General features: G+C 35.8%; 1 protein-coding gene and 1 long non-coding RNA gene across 2 annotated transcripts in view; one reads left to right on the plus strand and one right to left on the minus strand.

The window, feature by feature from the left end:
• Nucleotides 1–5,392: 5,392 nt before the first annotated feature.
• On the minus strand, nt 5,393–6,437 carry LOC129928779 (uncharacterized). Its single transcript, XR_008780238.1, has 2 exons — nt 6,105–6,437; nt 5,393–5,990 (listed from the first exon to the last, which is right to left on the minus strand). It is a non-coding gene; the product is annotated as an uncharacterized LOC129928779 (long non-coding RNA).
• A 9,477-nt stretch (nt 6,438–15,914) lies between these two features.
• The window catches only part of LOC106054331 (uncharacterized), a 133,467-nt gene continuing 129,983 nt past the window's right edge, over nt 15,915–19,398 (plus strand). The window contains exon 1 of the mRNA XM_056044610.1: nt 15,915–16,230. The gene's annotated coding sequence lies outside the window, so the exon portion shown is untranslated. The remainder of the gene's footprint in view (nt 16,231–19,398) is intronic.

Genomic DNA, 19,398 nt, shown 5'->3' on the forward strand with positions numbered 1-19,398 from the left:
TTCAGAGGCTATTCCAGCACTCGTATACATTTTACGCATCGACTTATGCAGAAATAATATAATAGTTTACTATTTGGATTGTGTAAGACTCTTTGCGATATTGAAGCATCAAGAGACAGAGAAAAAGAAAGTGACAGAACGCCTCATAAGTGAGGAATTGAAAGTGACAGAACGCCTTATAAGTGAGGAAATGAAAGTGACAGAACGCCTTATAAGTGAGGAATTGAAAGTGACAGAACGCCTTATAAGTGAGGAATTGAAAGTGACAGAACGCCTTATAAGTGAGGAAGTGAAAGTGACAGAACGCCTCATAAGTGAGGAATTGATTTTTTTAGTAAATTTTTTTTTGCTTGCTTGTTTCTTGCTACTTTGAAAAAGAATGGCTAGAATTGGTAAACATAACATCAACCTTGGTCAGAACTCAGAAGGACAATGAAACATAATGATTCTGTTGCTAGCCTGATATTAAAAATAAATATTATTGATTTTCTTTACAACTTCCTAAAGGTTTTGACAAATAGCTTCAAACCTTCTTCCCCAATAAAAAATGTGAATAAAAATAGATTTCTCCTTTTTTTCTTCAGCCTCATTTTCAAAATCTTTCTGGCTTTCTGTGTCTTTCTCTTTTATCTTTCTTTTATTCTCTCTCTTTTCCCTATCTTATTTTTTCATCATTCTTTGTCTCTCTCCCTCTCTCACTAACCACATATCGACATATAATAAGGGCGATAAACATTGTAACACTGTAGGTTCTTTGTATCTATAGAATATTTTTTTTTTTTTGCGGAACTACACAGGGCCAATATTATAACATGCATACTGATACTTGCAAGGAATATTAGACTTGACACAATCGCATAAATTCATTCAGGATCAGAGAAATATTTTTAAAAAAAATCAATAAAATCAAGTTTGTTTCAAATGTTGAAATCGAAGATTGGTTGTCCATTACGTGGTCACCGTTGGGACTACATTTTGCTCAGAAGTTTCATAGTGAAAAAAAAACAAAACTTTCTTTTTAAAGGAATTATTTCCTGATTTATAATTATTGAATGAGATAAGTTGGTTTGTTGTGATGGTAACACTACATTCTTCTGGTCTTGGACAATTATGACCATTACATTGTCTTTTATATAGACAACTCTTTACTGTTGACTTAAACCTGGGCTTGTTGATCAATTCCTATACATGTATAGGCCTACATCAATAGGATGTCTCGGTTAGCCCTTAGGCATGCATCTAATCAACTCGGACATTCACATCTCTATCTCACTTCCTCTCCATCTTTCTTTCTATCTTTTTCTCTCTTCGTCTCTCTTTTCCTGTCCCTCTTGCTTTTTCTTTCTCTTTATCTCTCACTTTATCTTTCCTTCTTTCTCTCTCTCTCTCTCTCTTTCTTCCTCTCTCTATTACATCATCCCCCTCTCTCTCTCTTTTTTCTTTCTCTCTTTTTTTATTCTTGCTCTCTCTCTCCCTTTCTCTCTCTCTCCCTCCCTTTTTTTTTCTCTCTCTCTTTTTTCCCCTCTCTCTCACTTCATCACTCTCTCTCTCTCTTTCTTTCTTTTTCTCTCTCTTCTACTACACGTGAAATAACTTGAATAACTCCCTTGTGAACAATACTAAATACAACTTAATTTAGAACATAGACAAAATCAAATTATAATTAAATCAAATAAATGTAGTAGACTTTAGTGTAATATTTCTTACCAAAATCTAACTCACTATAATAACACAGCCTTTCAGTCTCACGTTCTGGAGTCGTCTCCCCTTAGATCAACGCCACCTATGTTGCATCATTCACAACCAATCGCTAACCTCTTCCCACCTCGTCAGATAAACACACACACATACACACACACACTACTGTTACAGATCTACACGCTGACAAAGCAAGGCTCGTAAAATAGACATATTTCTCTGAATGTTAAGATGGTCACAGGAATATAGATATTACAAATGTTATTATAAGAGAACTGACTCTAATCTCCGTGGTAAACGCCTTTCAAGCCAGTAAGCAAGTATTTAACTTACATACTGTCAAGAGTATAGTTCCAGAAGCTCCTACTTACAGTATCACTCCGCTTCGCCAATACGTTCTACCATGCAGGCGCGTGTTCAAATAGTTCGGCGAACGGACGGCATTGCAAATTTAGACCAAGTGACCAATGTTTATTCATGACGATTTGATTGACCTGTCATGTAAGGGGGCCGGTGAGTAGTCTACAATGTGGACATATATATTAAGCTAGAGGCTCATATGTGGCACGAACGAATGCCTAAGTAAAAGGAAGAATAAATAGAACCTCCAAAAAAAATGTAGGAGTATCTTTTACAGCAGTGTTTCTCAAACTGTGAATAGGTGTTCCACGAACTACTAGAATAATTAACCAATAGGCCACTACGTGAATTGATATATCTAAAAAAAATAAAAATAAAATAAACAAAGTGTTCCGCTAAATACTCAGAATGTGCGAAGCGTTCTTTAAGGAAAAAGTTTGGGAACCACTGTTATACAGAATAACAAAATAGATTGTTCAAACCCTGCCTGCCACCATCCCACTCCATCCTGCGGGAGCTTTGAGCTAAGATGTAAATAATCTTCAACTTTGACAGAACGTCCAAAACATGTAAAACAAACAGACGCAATTTTTTTTTTTTAAAAAAAAAAAGCTAATTAAGGGTTAGAACTCTACATTTACTATTATAGCAATAATGATGAATTTATTTCCCTTTTTCGATATCCGGCTAGATATTAAATTACCAATAATTAATTGACTGCTTTGTTAATTTTTTTATTGATGTTTTATTAGGTGCAATAAATAATATTGAAAGTTGATCTTAGAATGTGTGTGAGAAATAATGTGTACAATTATCTAAGGGGGCTAACCTCACATATTTAGGGATATTTCTGATTACTTGTTGGTATTCCAAAAAAAATCATAGTCAGTAATTAGTTGACTAATTTATTTTTTTAATTGTTTTATGTATTGTTAGGTACATAAAACAATTGTATAAAGTTTCAGCTTGATCCAGGAGTGGGTGTGGGAGAAATAACGTGTTCAAAATGTTTACCAGACAGAGTCATATGATGTAAGCTTTCTAAAAATATAAAAATAAATTAACATTGTTTCAATTTCGAAAGTATAGAGAAGCCCTCTAAATATTCAAGCAAAGCAAATGCAAACAAACAAATGTAATAAAACCCTGCCACATATTTTGACCAGTCCCCCCTCCCCTCCCCACAACACCCATCCCTCCTTATCAATGTATTGCTAAGTTCGTCGTTGAAGATTACGTGTTGAGGAAAGTTTGACCAACATTTCACATCCCATGTGACTCGTTTTTACCCAATCACTCAGCAGAATAACTCAAGTGTGTTATTCCAAAACTCAGGACTGGGACCATTTTTAGCATTATGGGAGATAATTAGACTTGCAAACAAGTCAATATCTTAGTTTCGAAGTGTTACTGATTCTTACTTGTTAAATCTAAACACAGTAAATAATATTGGTAGATCTCTATGAGCTAAAGAAACAGTTTTCCAGCAATTTTTATTATAACTTAAAAGATGAACAAAAACAAACATTTGCATTTGCTCCTATATCAGAAACAAAAAACTACAACAATTTAATCTGTTTAGAGAGATTGATTCATACTGCAGCAATTTCATTCTATACATCCAATACCCCCACTAACCTCGTGGAACACCAGGGCTCCGCGGAACAGTCTGGGAAACACCGAATTAGAGAATACAACTCAGCTTAGTCTTTGATTTTCCTGGCTGACGCAAGCAACCCCTCCATGCTCCAATGACGCTAGGGAAGAAGGAGCACGTGTATAAATTTGTCCTTGCATATAGAACAAGAACCATACCCTTTATAAAGGCTTTATACACACTTCCTGGGCCTAAGATAATGGGAATATGAGTTGTCCATTCGACATCGTTCCACTCACTCGACCATCCTTGTGTTGACCAAAAGAATCATGTGCAATGAATTAGGCATCATCTCAGTTGAGGAATCTGTCGGTGGGAATACCAGTGTTAATAGTCACAACGCCTAAGGGGTTTCACTCCTGATTTTTACTTTTTGTGTTTGGCATCTTAAGTTTCAACCACCGCATGAAAGGAGGGTTTAAAACCAGAGTACTCTCTTCTAGATAAACTGTTTTAACTAGACGGACAAGCTCCATCTGTCTGAAGGTCCAGGATTTAGAGGCGCCAGGTATCCGCCTTCACCCCATCACTTGACCGTTAAAGTAGTTTCGGCGAGCTTACTATCTAAGCCCCAAGAGCAGGTCAAGTGCAGGAGTTTGTTGTCAAAAGTTATTTGAGACGCATGCTTTCTAGGAATATTTTATAGACAAGTGGAGATTATTCGGATTAACAACCCCAGGCTATAACAATCTTTAAAACACTGGCTTACTAAAACTGTAATTGTTTCATTATAAAGGACACAAAAGTTATTTTAAGGATTATTTAAGAAATTTAAGATAGTGTAAGGTAAAGACGTTTAGTAAAAATAAATGTGAATCATAAGCTTATAATCATGATTAAGTCTAAATAAAGGCAAGCGAAATATTAAAAAATCCTTAAAAAAAAACAAAGCTTATCTGAAGGGGGAAGAACTCCGTTCTTAAAACTATATCTACCAATAATGCACAAGTTATTTCCCTTATTCGATATCAAACAAAATAATTTATTACCAATAATTAATTGACTAATTGAGAATTTTTGGTTTATTGATTCGTGTTTCGTTTGGTACAATAAGTAATTGTTTAAAGTATCAACTTGATCGGAGAATGTGTAATGGAGAAATAACGTTAACAATTATGTAAGTGGACTAAACCCAACACGTTTAGCCATATCTGTGAACACTGAAGTATTAGTTTCCCTTGTTGCTATTAAGAAAAATAATGAATTACCAGTAATTAATTGTCTAATTGGTTACTTTTTAAAAAATTGATTCATGTCTTGTCTATATCAAAGAATAATTGGGCGAAGTTTCAGCTTGATCTGAGATTGGGCGTATTCATTGAGGCATTGATGTTATTATGTTTAAACAATTCACACGTCACTCTTTATGCTTGGTCTAGACTCTAGATGTTTACTTGCACAAGTAGACATAAAAGTTATTAAACGGATTAGTTATTTATGATAAACATACAATTTCAGGCTGTTTTATTTTTGTTTGTTTGTGTCTGTCAGGTTCTTGTATTCTTGTATTTATCAAATTATTATTATATATTTCCAATGCAAATATTTATTAATATTAAATATTATTTCAATTTGTATTATTGTTATTATTTTCTGAACTTATAATATTTTGGCTCAAGTTCAGCCTGACAAGCACATCATACACATATAGTTGTAGATAAACTAATAAACTAAGTGTATGATGTAAATAACAATAAAATTTATTCTTGTGATATATTTACAAATGACTGATTCATGATGACTGATAATAATAGTATGAAATATCAATATGTAATAATATGTAATCTACAATGATCCAGTTAGTCTTCTTAGATACAGAACATTCATATAATTATGAAACACATAGTATATTACCTTAACTATAATAAGTAGTTCAATGGATCACCTAGTCCTTCAATCTCAAAAACAACAACTGGTAATATATGTAGATCTAGCCTCTAGATCAGGTACTGTCCACTGACGACAATTCCAAAAAGTAGAAGTTCATAGTTGACACTACACCATCAGGTCTGACCACTGCAACCCGCAGTCTGGAATCTTGAACCTCAGACTCATGTACAAATCCACGTGCACACCAGACGACCAACTGAGAGAAAGACCTCAGTCCTGTAGACTGTAAACCTAAAGTTGTACTCTCAATATAGAACTGAGACTGAATAAACAAGTCTTGACACTGAGACTTGACACAGAGTCTAACATATAGACTTGACACTAATACTTGAAATAGAGTCTTCAACTGAGACTACGACTAAAACTTAGTCTTGACGCTAAAACCCTATAGAAGATAAAAGAAAGGATTCTTCTAATCATCTATATCTAGTCTAATTATAGACTTACAAATACGAACGAATTCAAATAGAAAAACTATACAATGAAAAATAAAACTCACCCTAAACAGGGGTCAAGATAATCCAACAAGAAAATGTCCAAGGCAAATGCTAAGGCTATCCAATAACAAAAAACCAAGGAGAAATTCCAGAGCTCTCAAAACACGTCTATCTGTACCAACGTACAAAACAATGGAGAGACTGTACTAGACGATAAATGACGCAAATCACACACACACTAAATTTACGTCACTAGAAGTTGTGACAAGCAACAAAAACTCAGTCCTCTAGTCTACACAGAAAATATTAATAATGTAATGACGTCATCAATATAGTGATCAACGCCGCACTATCAATTAGAGAACTAATTCTACTATACAGTTACATAGATAACTGCGACAGTGTCCTTATATGCTAATTGGATTGGTTTCACTGTGCGACCAATGCTATTTATGAAAGGAGCGATTGTTTAAATCTATCGCAAGATGGCTAGTTTGGCATAAATCTTGTCAAGTCTGTTGCGTTTATGGAGTTGGCCTCTTTCTTTTTAATTATAAGGTCCTCCGGACATTTAGCATACACTATGGTCAGTATGGTCTCCACAGTGACATAGGGAACAATTATTCCAAATTTTATGAAGATTGATCGAACGGCTTTGATTTCTCTAAGAAAAATACATACATACATACATACATACATACATACATACATACATACATACATACATACATACATGCATACATACATACATACATACATGCATACATACATACATACATACATACATACATACATACATACATATGATACCTACATTAGTTACTTCTTACATTGTGCTTTAGATTTATATATTAAGAAAATCTATTTATACCGAGCCAAACTTTGTACCTACTTCACAGACACTAAGTGTCATTGCCAAAAATAAAACAAACAAAAAAAAACAAAAAAAACAAATACCAAATTTACGTACTAAAAATTTTATGTAAGTCTACCATGAGATTATAATCTCTTTATCTCTTCCTTTCAATTAATTTGTCTTTTGGGCTTTAAAGAAACTCCGAAGTATGATAAATTCACACTTAAGTAACTCATATAATAATAATAATAATAATAAAAGCCCACAAAGAGGCAGGAGGGCCCAAAAAAGGCCCAAGGATTCCTATGATGACAAAGCTAAAATTGATTAGCGCAAAATCTGAGGTTTCCTTTTTAAAATAAAGGATCATAAAATAACATTCATATTCACCAGATTGCAAACGGTGGATTTACGAGTTATGTCTTCAAGGCTGCCTGTGACAATCTAGCTGACCATATACATATTGGGGGAAGAAAGATGATCCGCACCATGGTCACGCTTTTTTTTTACCGTAACGAAATTAAAGTAACATCATCAAACCCTCCAGAAATGGATGTTAACATTTGAGCAACTTTCGCTTTGCTTTTTGAGCAATACAAAGATAGCATTTAAAAATGAAACTCAAGGAAAGAACTCAACACATATCTGAACTTTTAATGTTGAGTGTCATGACAAAGTTAAAAATATGTAACCGTAAAACTAGAAAGAAGTGAATGTACATATCGCAAAACTGTTCACATATTACAATCATAATAACTCTATCAGACTCATGTAAACCTTGATGGTAAAGGTGTACAGTCCCTTACCTCGGGATGTCACAGGGAAAAAATTGTTATTAGATGATTTTAAATGTATCTATCTTATGTTAGTTACTAAAGTTATTGGTCTTTAAATATAACCTTGCTTTTTCAACTAGGAATATTTCTAAGGTATTAATTATATTTCTCAAAGTAAAAAAAAAATATTGTTTTTCTTATCTAAAAAAAAAAAGAGAAATATTACCTAGAAATGAATACTTCAATTATTAATTACATTAGATATTCATCACATGGACTCAAAGTTTATCAACAAACAACTAAGTCCGGAGACTAATCTCCACAAGACACATCAAGTTTGTTTTCATTAATCTTGAACTTTCTAACTACTATTTATGTAGATTCACTATTTTAATTACTAATTAAGTATTTATTAATCATATTTCAAAGTTAAATTTTAATTCTTTATACTTTAATATTTGTGAAATGTGAGAACTTATAATAATAAAAAAAAAAAGAGCCAACAAAAGAGGCAGGAGGGCCCAAAAAAAGAGGCATATAAAGCCCAAAAAGAGGGGGAAAAAAAGAGGTCTAAGACCTAAGGATTCCCATGATGACAAAGCTAAAATTGAATAGCGCCAATTCTGAGGTTTCCTTTTAATAAATAAAAAAGAGGCCATGAGACGGCGAGGTTTTACGAAGGGAATATGCCGCCAGCAAATCTAAATATTAATAGACAGGGCCGGCGTTGGGCAACCGCATAAGGCCTCCGATTGGTGGGGACCTAGCAAATGACCATTTTTGTTTAAGGGAAGAAATAACGAAATTTGTTATTTAATGTTATAGCTTGAGTAAAGGAGGTATTTAATCAATGGCATAATATTTAGTTCTTTGGCGTTTGTATTTATTTATTTATTTTTCTATTTCATTTGGGGGTAACCAAAATCTCTTCCCCTAAGGGCAGGTCCTGTTTTAGATGTAAATTTTGACTAAATTATAACACACATATGTCACCCACATATCATTAAGTCCATGGCCGGGTTTAGGACAGAGCCAAACTGTGTAGCCGCGAAGGGTTCCCTCGCTATTAAAAAGGCCCATTCATCATAAAAGGAAAAAAAAAATATATATATAATGTGTCAGACAAAACAAAATGATATTAAATTTACAAGTACTCTATTTCTTTTGTCAAAAATATGACATACTGTTAGATTTATTTATTTGTTAAGTACACTGATAGTGACGCTTGAAGAGGGAAGGGGCCTCCGCAAAAATCCTGTCCAGGGCCTCCGTTTCTTAAAATCCGATACTGATTATATATTATTAATAAAGCACCCGCTGTTTTGTGTTTTCGCCCCAACTCAAATAGGGAGGGGGGAGGGGAGGAAGAGACTCACGTTGGGAGGTAAAGATGGGGGTTGACTGTGATGTCCACATGACACTCTCGTTAACCGCCGGCCATGGAGACAAATGAGCTTTTACATCAGCTGCCCCCCCCCCCCCATAGATTGCAAGGTCAGAGAAAAAAAAATTACTTCAAGACACGGACCCTTCGCTGCCCACAGCGGAAGCCAACAGCTTCCCACATTCGTTTAAGTCAACATAGACGATATGTACTTATGTGAACTTTATCAATGACGTCATCGTTTTTAGCGTTGTTTTTTTTTTTGTTTTGCTTCGTAGCATAATGACAGTCTGTCTTAAGCTTGTTAAAAGAAAAAAAAAACGTAAATTGATATTTTGACCTTACCTGTGCCGTTGACCTTGGCGGAGAGATTTATGAAGTCGACGTAAATTAGTTCGGTCGTATGTATTACATCAATGGCATCATGTGACCTCGGGGTCACAAAGTTCAAAGGGGAAGCTAGACTCTGAGGCCTACTTGAATTGTAAAATTGCCAGCCGTGTAGTGTAGCCTTTTTAAAAAATTATTTCCTAGTGTAAATCTTAATAGTAGTCAACCGACTTTGCTGTTAATTGAATTATTGATTACTGTAGTTCTTTTCTGGGGGCGTGGTGGCTGAGAGATAAAATGCTTGGCTCCTAACCGTGGGGTATCGAGTTCGAATCTCGGTGACGACTGGGATGTTGAATTTCTCATATGATCTCAATAAATTTGGCAATTTCTTCTTCTTCGTTCTTATTCTTATGTTGGAGGGTTCAGAGTCTGAGATGAACTGCTCAGTGGTTTTCAGATCAGGCATTCCCCATAGAGTTCTTCTCTCTAAGAGTATCGGGATAAGGGGGAAAAAAACGTGTACAAAATGTAGTAAGGGGAATAACCACATCTCATATTAGTGTTGGATTTATTTCCCTATTTCGATATTAAACAAAATAATTAATTACCAATGATCAATTAACTAATTTGTGTTTTTCTTTTTTTTTATTTATTCATGTTTTGTTAGGTACAATAAATAATTGAGTAACATTTCAACTTGATGCGATAATAGGTTAAGGAGAAATAGTGTGTACAAAAATTGTACCAGACAGACAGAGAAAGTTGATATTAGCTTTCGAAAAATAAAATATATTTTCTTTCTGGATTTTTTTTTTTTTAGGAAACTTGAGATTATAATTATAATTTTTTTTTATATTGACGCAGGGGCGGGTGCTGTGGGGAGAGAGGGTTGATTGATATAAATATTTATGAGCAAGACATTCTCCAGAACCCACATTACATTTAATCTCTGAAGTTGTTGTTGTCATTGTTGTTTGAATTATCTTTGTCTTTTTATTGATGTATTTTATCCTAGGCCTTTTGTTTTCTAAACTCATTTCGTTTTTTTTTTTTTTTGGTTGTTTTCAAAAGAATTTTTCTACTTCAATGTTAAGTGTAGACAACTGAAGAACGTAAGAAATGTGAGTGGTCTCCCATCTTTCTTTATTTAGATTCTTCTTTCATAGGACGTCTGACAAGATTGCGTCTTTAATCAAGGTCATAGTGACCTACTTGTTCAGTAATACACCTTGATTAGTAAACAAGTGTTATTTTGTGAAAGAGAATAGTGTAAACTGTTTATTGCGTCTCTAGACTGCCATTACATAACAGAGCTTGATTAACTACATTATTATTAATGTCATAATGGGCTTGTAGTTATTACCAGTACCGCCAAGATCGAAGATCATTAAAGCAGTGGTTATCCAACTTTTACTAATGCCTCCATCTTAATCAAAGTCTCAGTGCGTGGCATCAAAGGACACAAAAAGATGTGCAACATATATATTCGTAATGCTGTAAGTATTCTTACACTACAACAAGGTTACAAAGAGAGATTGTGTAGGAACACAAACTCTAAATCAGCCCCCGAAGTAGTTCCTTCGGGCAGCTAAAAAAGGCAGGTTTCATTATTTTAGCATGGATTTCAGAAACTATAAACTACTAACTACAACCACAACCCTACCTCCGTCAACGCTAATATTTTTTCGAAAGAAGAAGACGAAATATAGTTAGCCCAAATGACGACACAACTGCAAAAGATACGGCCTATAGAATATGTTAATTAGGCAGCTGCAATTGCCGCAAATCACCTTGTACCATATGATCTTATAAGCAATTATACATCAGCAACCTTTCTCTATCTTAGCCTCAACGAAATATATACTAAATATAGACATTTTAATTCTATGAATACTTAAACGTATTTGAAGGAATTAATGAAGAACTAAAGCATCTCCGCTACCAAAACTTTAAAAATAAAAAAAAGTTTTAGTAACAATGATGTGTTGTTGTTGTTATTGTTGTTGCTATCAGTCGTCAGAGATGCAATCACTTTTGACGTCAGCCTGTCACTCCTCCGGGCTACTTAGAGGACACGACCACGTCACTTGATTAATTATAGCCGCTGCTCTTTTAATGAGTTTTTTTTTTCCCCTGGGATAAATATGGAAACAATTAGAAGATAGAGCAAATAAATAGGAGTATTTGAGACGAGATAGCTGAAAGTCTTCTCTCCTATAAAAAAAACAATTTTTTTTAAACTCTAGATCTCAATGCTGAAGATTGATGATGACTAGACATTAATCTCAGAGCTAATGAAATTATCATCGATAAGTTTTTTTTAAAGATACCAAAAAGAAAAAGATAAAAAAGCTAATTATTTCTCGGGAGTTTATCTTCTGACTGAACCCATAGACAAGAAAAACATTGTTTGGTTTCTAATGAATATGATAGAATTTGACGTGGAATATATAGGTGCGTAGGTAGGCGAATTTATTATTTGTGTAAGTCGTTTGGGGATACTCTTGTAAGTATATTGTAAAATTAGTAAGTTGACCAAGTTTCACTTCCGTATAGCAAGGTGCTCAACACACAGGTCCGGTAGACTAGGGCTTTAGTATTGTTAGTCAGCAATATGTTGTCCCACTCTTTTCTGCAACCGTGACATTGCTTTGGCATTCCTGTTGTTAATGTCTTTATCCAGTAGAGTATTGAAGTAAAACTTGGTCAACTTACTCATGGCAGGAAAAAAAGCTGAATGTCTTCCACCTCCGATGCCTAAGACGGATATTTAAAATAAGGTGGCAAGAAGAGCATAATGTCAGAACATCCGCTCTGTTATCAGCAGCAGACGCCTAAACTGGCTTGGCCAAGTTCGTAGAATGCCAGTAGGTCGACTTCCACAAGGCATCCTGTATGGTGATCTAATAGAAGACAGGAGAGCCGCTGGTGGCCCACTTTTACGGTAAACGGATGTATGCAAACACGACATGAAGCTCTTCAAAATCGACACTGGCAACTGGGAAAAAGTGGCACTGGATAGATCCACATGGAGAGAGAGCATAAAGGAAGGGTCTCGGATTGCAGATGCCATACACTACAGAAGCAGAAAGAGGGTGATAATGCAACGGCGCCTGGTGATCACATATGCCCAACCTGCGATCGCAGCTGTGTATCAAGGATTGGCCTCTTTAGTCACACAAGAAGTTGCAAAGGGAAAAGATCGTCTCTCGAGACTTAAAATGCCACAGATATTGTAAAATGACACTTATATGTAAAAAAAAAAAGTTTCGTATGACACTATAAGATTCTATATGTTGTCATTTCATATATCCAATGTACCCAATGTATCGATTTAAAACTTACAATAGTCTTCCGATTATTATACAAAGGAAAAGTGCGTTATTTCACGTGCCTGGATGGCGGCCTGGTCGACTGTCGTTTCGATGGTCTCAGGTTCGAATCCTGCTCGTTCTGCGAAAAGTTTGGGCTAGGATGTAATATCTTCGATTCTGAATGAACATTCGAATCATGCTAAACAAAACAAACAAGTTACGCTGACCCAGCGGCCACCTACTTATTTCCTTTCTTTTATCTCGGTCTATCACTCCTCCTGTTTATTCTTTCATATGTTTCTCTTATTTAACTCTTTAATTCTTTCTCCTACACCTCAATTTATTATAATTTTACTCAGATTCGTTTTTCCATTTCTTTTTTTTTTTAATCTTTCCTCTCTTTAACTGTTTGTCTCTCCCTGTCTCTCTTTATCATTCACTTTGTCTCTCCCTCCTTCTTTTTTTCTGTCTCTCTCTCTTTATCATTCACTTTGTCTCTCCCTCCTTCTTTTTTTCTGTCTCTCTCTCTCTTTATCGTTCTCTCTATCTCTCTGTCTCTCTCTCTCTCTCTCTCTCTTTGTTTTTTGTTTTTCGTTCTCTCTCTCTTTATCATTCTCTTTCTCAAGCTCTCTCTCTCTGTTTTTCTGTTTCTGTCTTTCTCTCTTTATCATTCTCTCTGTCCCTGTATCATTCTCTGTGTCTCTCTGTTTTTCATGTCTCTTTCTCTTTGTCTCTCTCAGCCTCTCTCCTAGTTATAGGACGTTCGACTTAATCCACGTACCTTGCTTGAGAATCATGACTGAGCGTGTAAGAAAGGAAACTCTAACACTCAGTCTCAACCAATAGATTGCCAAAACATTCAACAAAACAACAAAACAACATTAAAACTTCTTTTATTCCCCATCTGACTTCATACAATATGCCAGTTACGTCCTTATAAAAAAAAAAAAATTCAACGGGAATTCCCAATCTTAATTATAGAATGGCTAGAACTGCTAACGAAGACTACATAAGGAAAAAAAAAAGCAAAACTTGAAATCAGAAGCACTTTTAGAATGATCTACCTGGGGGGATAAACCAGGTATACGATGGGACGAGAGAGGAGCTAGACAAGAGGCGGGCACGTCAGTCGAAAGCATTAATTACTGTGGTCGAAAATAATTTGACATGTTTAATTTGAACACACAGCGCCACCAAGCGGTGCTTCTATAAACAGGTAGTCTTTAAAGGGAGACTCAAACATTGCTAACTGTAAGAAATGTAATCGAGGTTCGGAAGGTCAAGGGTGTGAATTAAATCAATTACATTAATTAAGCCTAATGCGATAGGGCTAATAGGGAAGGGAATTTTTTTTTAAATGGAATTTACAAATGGCGTTCAGTGGCGTATCCATAGGGCGCTGTGGCTGAGCGGTAAAGCGCTTGTCTTCCGGGGGTTCCAGGTTCGAAATCCTGCTGAAGACTGGGATTTTTAATTTCGAGATCTTTGTGTGCCTCTGAGTCCACGCAGCTCTAATGGGTACCAGACTTTAGATGGGGAAAAGTAAAGGCGGTTGGTCGTTGTGCTGGCCACATGACACCCTCGTAAACCGTAGGCCAAAGAAACAGATGCCCTTTACATCGTCCGCCCTATAGACTAAAAGTTCTGAATGGGGAACTATTTTACATGAGTTAACAACTGACTTTAGTTGGGAAATGTAAAAATGGCCACACGACAGACACCCTGCTCGTTAACCGTTGACCAAATAAAATGTTTTGTAAAATGTTTGTTTTACATAATTCGGATGTTCCTTCAGAGTTGAAGATAGTTTACTTCCTAGTCCAAACCTCCCGCAGGACGACGGGGGATGGGAGCGGGCAGGGTTTGAACCCTCGACCGTCGATAAATCCGAACGACAGTCCAGCGCGCAAACCGCACGACCAGGCAGCCATCTGCCATATAGATCGCAAGGCCTGAAAGGGGTAACTAGCAACATGACTTTTTTGGGGCTTCATAAGTTGTTGTTTTTTAAAGATCATTTCTTAATACGTTAATGAAGACGCACAAGTATTTGACTATCGTGAGACTTTGACTAGAGAAAAAATCTCTACTGAGCTGAGTATTAGGTTACTATTACTAGTAATAGGTGCTACATACTTTGAAAAGTCTCTCAGGAAATGAACTGATGTACTGGATGCACTATAAAGGTTAAATCGGGTGACATTTGTCTCCTCACTGGCATAGAGCAAATCAGCTGAATGAAGATGGCCTCTGAATGAGACAGCTGGTGAGCTTTCACGAATGTAGCGGGACTTTGAGATCCAAAGAAGGGGGCCGTTGCCGAAGATAGGCACAGAAGATGAAAATTAAATATAGGTGGACAACTTTGTCTGCATTAGATCCAGGTCGCAACATGGGCTTGTGTTTCCATGTGAAATACTAGACTGCATTCATCCTTAAACTTTGGAATCGAAGACTCACCTTGATTTATTTGCATTGAAAATTAATTAAATAAACGAAATTCTTATGACGTCTTCAGGTTTCATTATTAAAGACGATGTTACATTCGCATACACGTATAGGCAACATAAGCTATAGCTTTGGAACCAGAGATAGTTGCAATCATTTTGAATATGTTAATTAATAATTATTGCGGATATACCAAAACGGGTTATATTTTCGATCAAGTTCTCGGTTCAAGTTAGAACTTTGCACAATTATCTATTTTTCGAAGAAAACAAATGAATCAATAAAATAATCAACCAAATAGTTAAATAAATGTTGAAAATTATTTTTTTACAACGAAAAAGGGGAGTATTTCTTACAGTATTGAGATATATGGTTGTAAATGTGGAGTTACACTGTTTTGTTGTTGTTCGTTTTTATTTTGTTCTTTCTTGTTTAGTTAAAAAAAAGAGAGATATTGGCTGCTTTTTTTTAATTTTTTGTCTTTACGGTCCGGAAAGTATCCGAGGACCGAGCCCCAGCCAAAACAAGCCAACACGTCTGAATGATCACAATTAAATCTGCCAGCCTCCTCACTGTGTCTCCACCGTAGGGAGAATTTACGACACGTTGGATAACGGAGGGGGGTAGGGCGGGCGGGGAAGTCGGACGGTCGGGCGGGCGCGCAGACGGACGGAGAGAAGGAAGTGGAGGTCGACGGGGGGGGGGGGAGAATAAAGTAACGGGAGGGGGAGTGCAGTCTAGCGGTAGTGGGCGATACCGACACCTCAACCCACCTTGAAGACACTAGAACTTAAGAGATAGTGGGCGGGTTTGTAGCGGAGCTATTTCTGGAATCAAATTCACGTCTAAATTTGGAAGCGAAAGTCTTAGAAGAAATTTGTCTCCGTCTGATTTTATTTTGTTTATTAAAGCCTCCTCAAAATAAATAAAAAAAAAAAAGATTGAAATTCAGAAAGAAGAAGCGAAATATCAACGAATATTCTAGAATCAAGTTTCAGGGAATAAAATAGCGGAATCTCTATTCTATTTTTCTCTGCAAATGTCAAACGGATATGTCTGTGGTGCTTAGAAATTTCTGTAAGTTTTAAAGGATCTATTTTGTTTCTTTGCGAAAAGCATTAAATTCACTTCAATTGGATCTAGTTATAATGTGCATATATTCATACCAGGAGTATACTTGAAGCTTCAAACATTTCGAAGCAATGGCGGGATGAAATCAAGTGAATAGCATTAGTTTTCAACGAGGTCTGATTTTTTTTTTCATTTGATTTTCCGGAAGTAGGCTATAAGTTCACAAAGATAGAGGCACATTTCTTATTTCATACGCTAGAACATATTCATACAAGTGCACATTGGAATGGGTTGTTTGAATCATTAAGGAAAGCTAAATACTTGGCAGAGTTTAAATCATGAACATGCATGACTAGATTGACACATAAAATGCGTAGGACGTAATTATCTTCATTTTTGAAGTAACGTCTGTAATATGTAAGATAAGATAAGATATGCCAGATTGTAAAATATATAAAGTTTACTGTCGCAGAATTTTAAGTGAAATAATTAATCCGTAAAAGTGTAGAGTATTAATAGGACATTTACATCACAATGTGGTGATATATTTGTATATTTTTTATTAGAGTTCGTTTGTTATAACTGTTGCCCCAATCTTTGCTAATGCATATTGGCAGGTCTAAAAAAAAGAGATTGATCTTGACTTTTATAGAAACGTCAAAATTCAATTTTTGCACAGTTCTTATTATAGAGAGGATTTGAACCTCTCCATCATTCACTTTATTGGATTTGATTATGGTGATGATGATGATAATGATGATAATGATGATAATGATGATTAGTTATGACTAATACAAACGAAATAAATATTGTAAATGTTACCGGCAAAGAACGAAATGCAAGCGTAGGCATTCTATAGGATGCCGGACTTTTTTAGGCAAAGTACGAAATGATTCTCCATTTTCTTCTTTGCATAGGAATTCTACAGCATGAACACTTAGGCAGTCCTAATTAAACATACTTCAGACTTTAAAGAACAAGACTTAATTATTTAGATTACTGGCGAATAGAATTAATATTTCGAGAAATTTGTAGAATTAATAAAATACTGTAATTCTTTCTCTACGTAATTATTTACCACATTCTGGTGGAATCAACGCTGGTATCGTCAGTTAGGAGTGAAAGAGTTAAGCCATCACTTGACACTTTGCCTAAAGCAGTTGTAGTCATTTTATGCAATGCCATGAAATCTATACAATGCCTTGTCAAAGTAGAAAATGGAGAAATCATTTCTCACTTTGCCTGGGCGTTTCGGGCATTTTGTAGAATGCCAGATCTCGCCCTTTGCAGGTAACATCCACATATTGTAGTACTCCAAATAAGACATTGGCACCCTGTAAAGTTATTTTTATTCTAGAAAATTCAGATTATTTCAGAGTGAAGATTTTTTAACTCCGAGTTTTAGGGAAGGTTGGAGCATTGATACAGCCTTCGTTTTATATGTAGTCTCTGTTTTTGTTGTCTGAAATATTGCTAAGGGTGGTTTTGATTTCTGACTAGATCAATCCCTTATCATTGAGCACACAAAATGGCTTGCGAATTGTTCTATTGATGAGAAAAATGCTAAAACAAGTTCTACTGTTCCTTTATTCTACCTCCTCCCCCCCTCCCCCAAACCAATACAATGTGAATTTTTAGACATTTATCTTATAATTTATCATTTATTTTAAATCATCATAATAATTAGAAAGACACAAAGATTGAACCACATTTCCTATCCCATATGCTGGGACTAATTCATACAAGTGCTCCTTCCTTCCAAGTGCCGTTATCGTTAAGTGCCTGAATCAGTCAGAAAAAACAACAACATAATTCTTAATTCTAAAATTAATATGTACATCTAGATTGACAAATAAAATTGATAAGATAAGATAAAATAAGATAGAAATAAGATTTATTTATTAGGATTTTAAACGTTTTCCTACACTTTAAATTGTTAAATTGGCAAAGTTTTGTGACTGATTAGCTAGTAATTCTTTCTCAAACATACATCTAAACAGACTAATTTCTAGGAAAATTGTTAGAGAGGTTCCCGTTTCCAGTTTACAGGTTCCGCCTATGATGGCCGATGAACAACTTGCAAGCCCCACAGAGACATTGTAAAAATAGTTAGATCCATTGGTTTGTACGAAGAATTTATTCCATCCTCGGGGCGCGGTGGTAGAGTGGTTAAGCGCTTGCCATCCGATCCTGGGGTCCTGGTTTCGAATCTCGATGAAGACTGGGATTTTGAATTTCGGGATGTTTTAGTGCGCCCCTGAGTCCACCCAACTCTAATGAGTACCTGACTTAATTTAGGGAAAGTAAAGGCGGATGGTCGTTGTGCTGGCCACAAAGAATCAGTTTTACATCATCAGCCCTATATAGATCGCACGATCTGAAAGGGAAACTTATATAGCGGAATCAATTTCAAAGGGAGAGAAGTCGTTCACCATAGACGAGGACTAGGAGAACATAGTAGGTCAACCTGAGAGCTACTCCCATAAATAAATGATCAGGAATGACAAAGCTGAAGCTACGCCCCAATTTATTGCCGTCACGATTTGTCAGGATTTGACTGACCGCTTGACCTCTTCATCTGGTCCGAGGAAAGAAAGCGGATGGGTTGCTGCCACAGTCAGGATTGCGTGATCAGATTGCATCCCTTAAGCGTGTGTGGGAGTCTGTGTATATGTGTGTTTCTTAAGTTTCCAAATTTCTTTAAATAGTGTTTGTTTCAGCGTGTGTGTGTGTGTGTGTGTGTGTTTGCCAGTCTGGTCTTCATTGATTCCAGAAGACTCAGAGCGTGATGTTTACTTTTCGCTCCGGCTAAAAATAGCTTTGTTTTAACTTAACAACAATTAATGGCAGTAAGGGGCGTCCATAGCTGACGTTATATGGGCCCTTCAAATATATACTCCTTTTAAAGACAATTATAAATGTGCATGTATACGTCCATCAGTATATACACAATGTGCATATAATTTCATTTTTACGCATAAAATCATATATCTGTTATGAAAAAAATAAATGTGACTGTTATGTTCAACTAGTGGACCCACGGCGTACCATACGCCGCTATTTAGTGATGGGTGAACCCTTCCTGAAAGACAAAGTTGTCTAAAGGGGCTGGGTTTGTGCAAACGACTGTGAGTGAATGAGAAGAAGGAACTCTGGAGAGAGCAACATACAATA

The sequence above is a fragment of the Biomphalaria glabrata genome, chromosome 10 (assembly GCF_947242115.1).
Source record: "Biomphalaria glabrata chromosome 10, xgBioGlab47.1, whole genome shotgun sequence".
NCBI lineage: Eukaryota > Metazoa > Mollusca > Gastropoda > Planorbidae > Biomphalaria > Biomphalaria glabrata.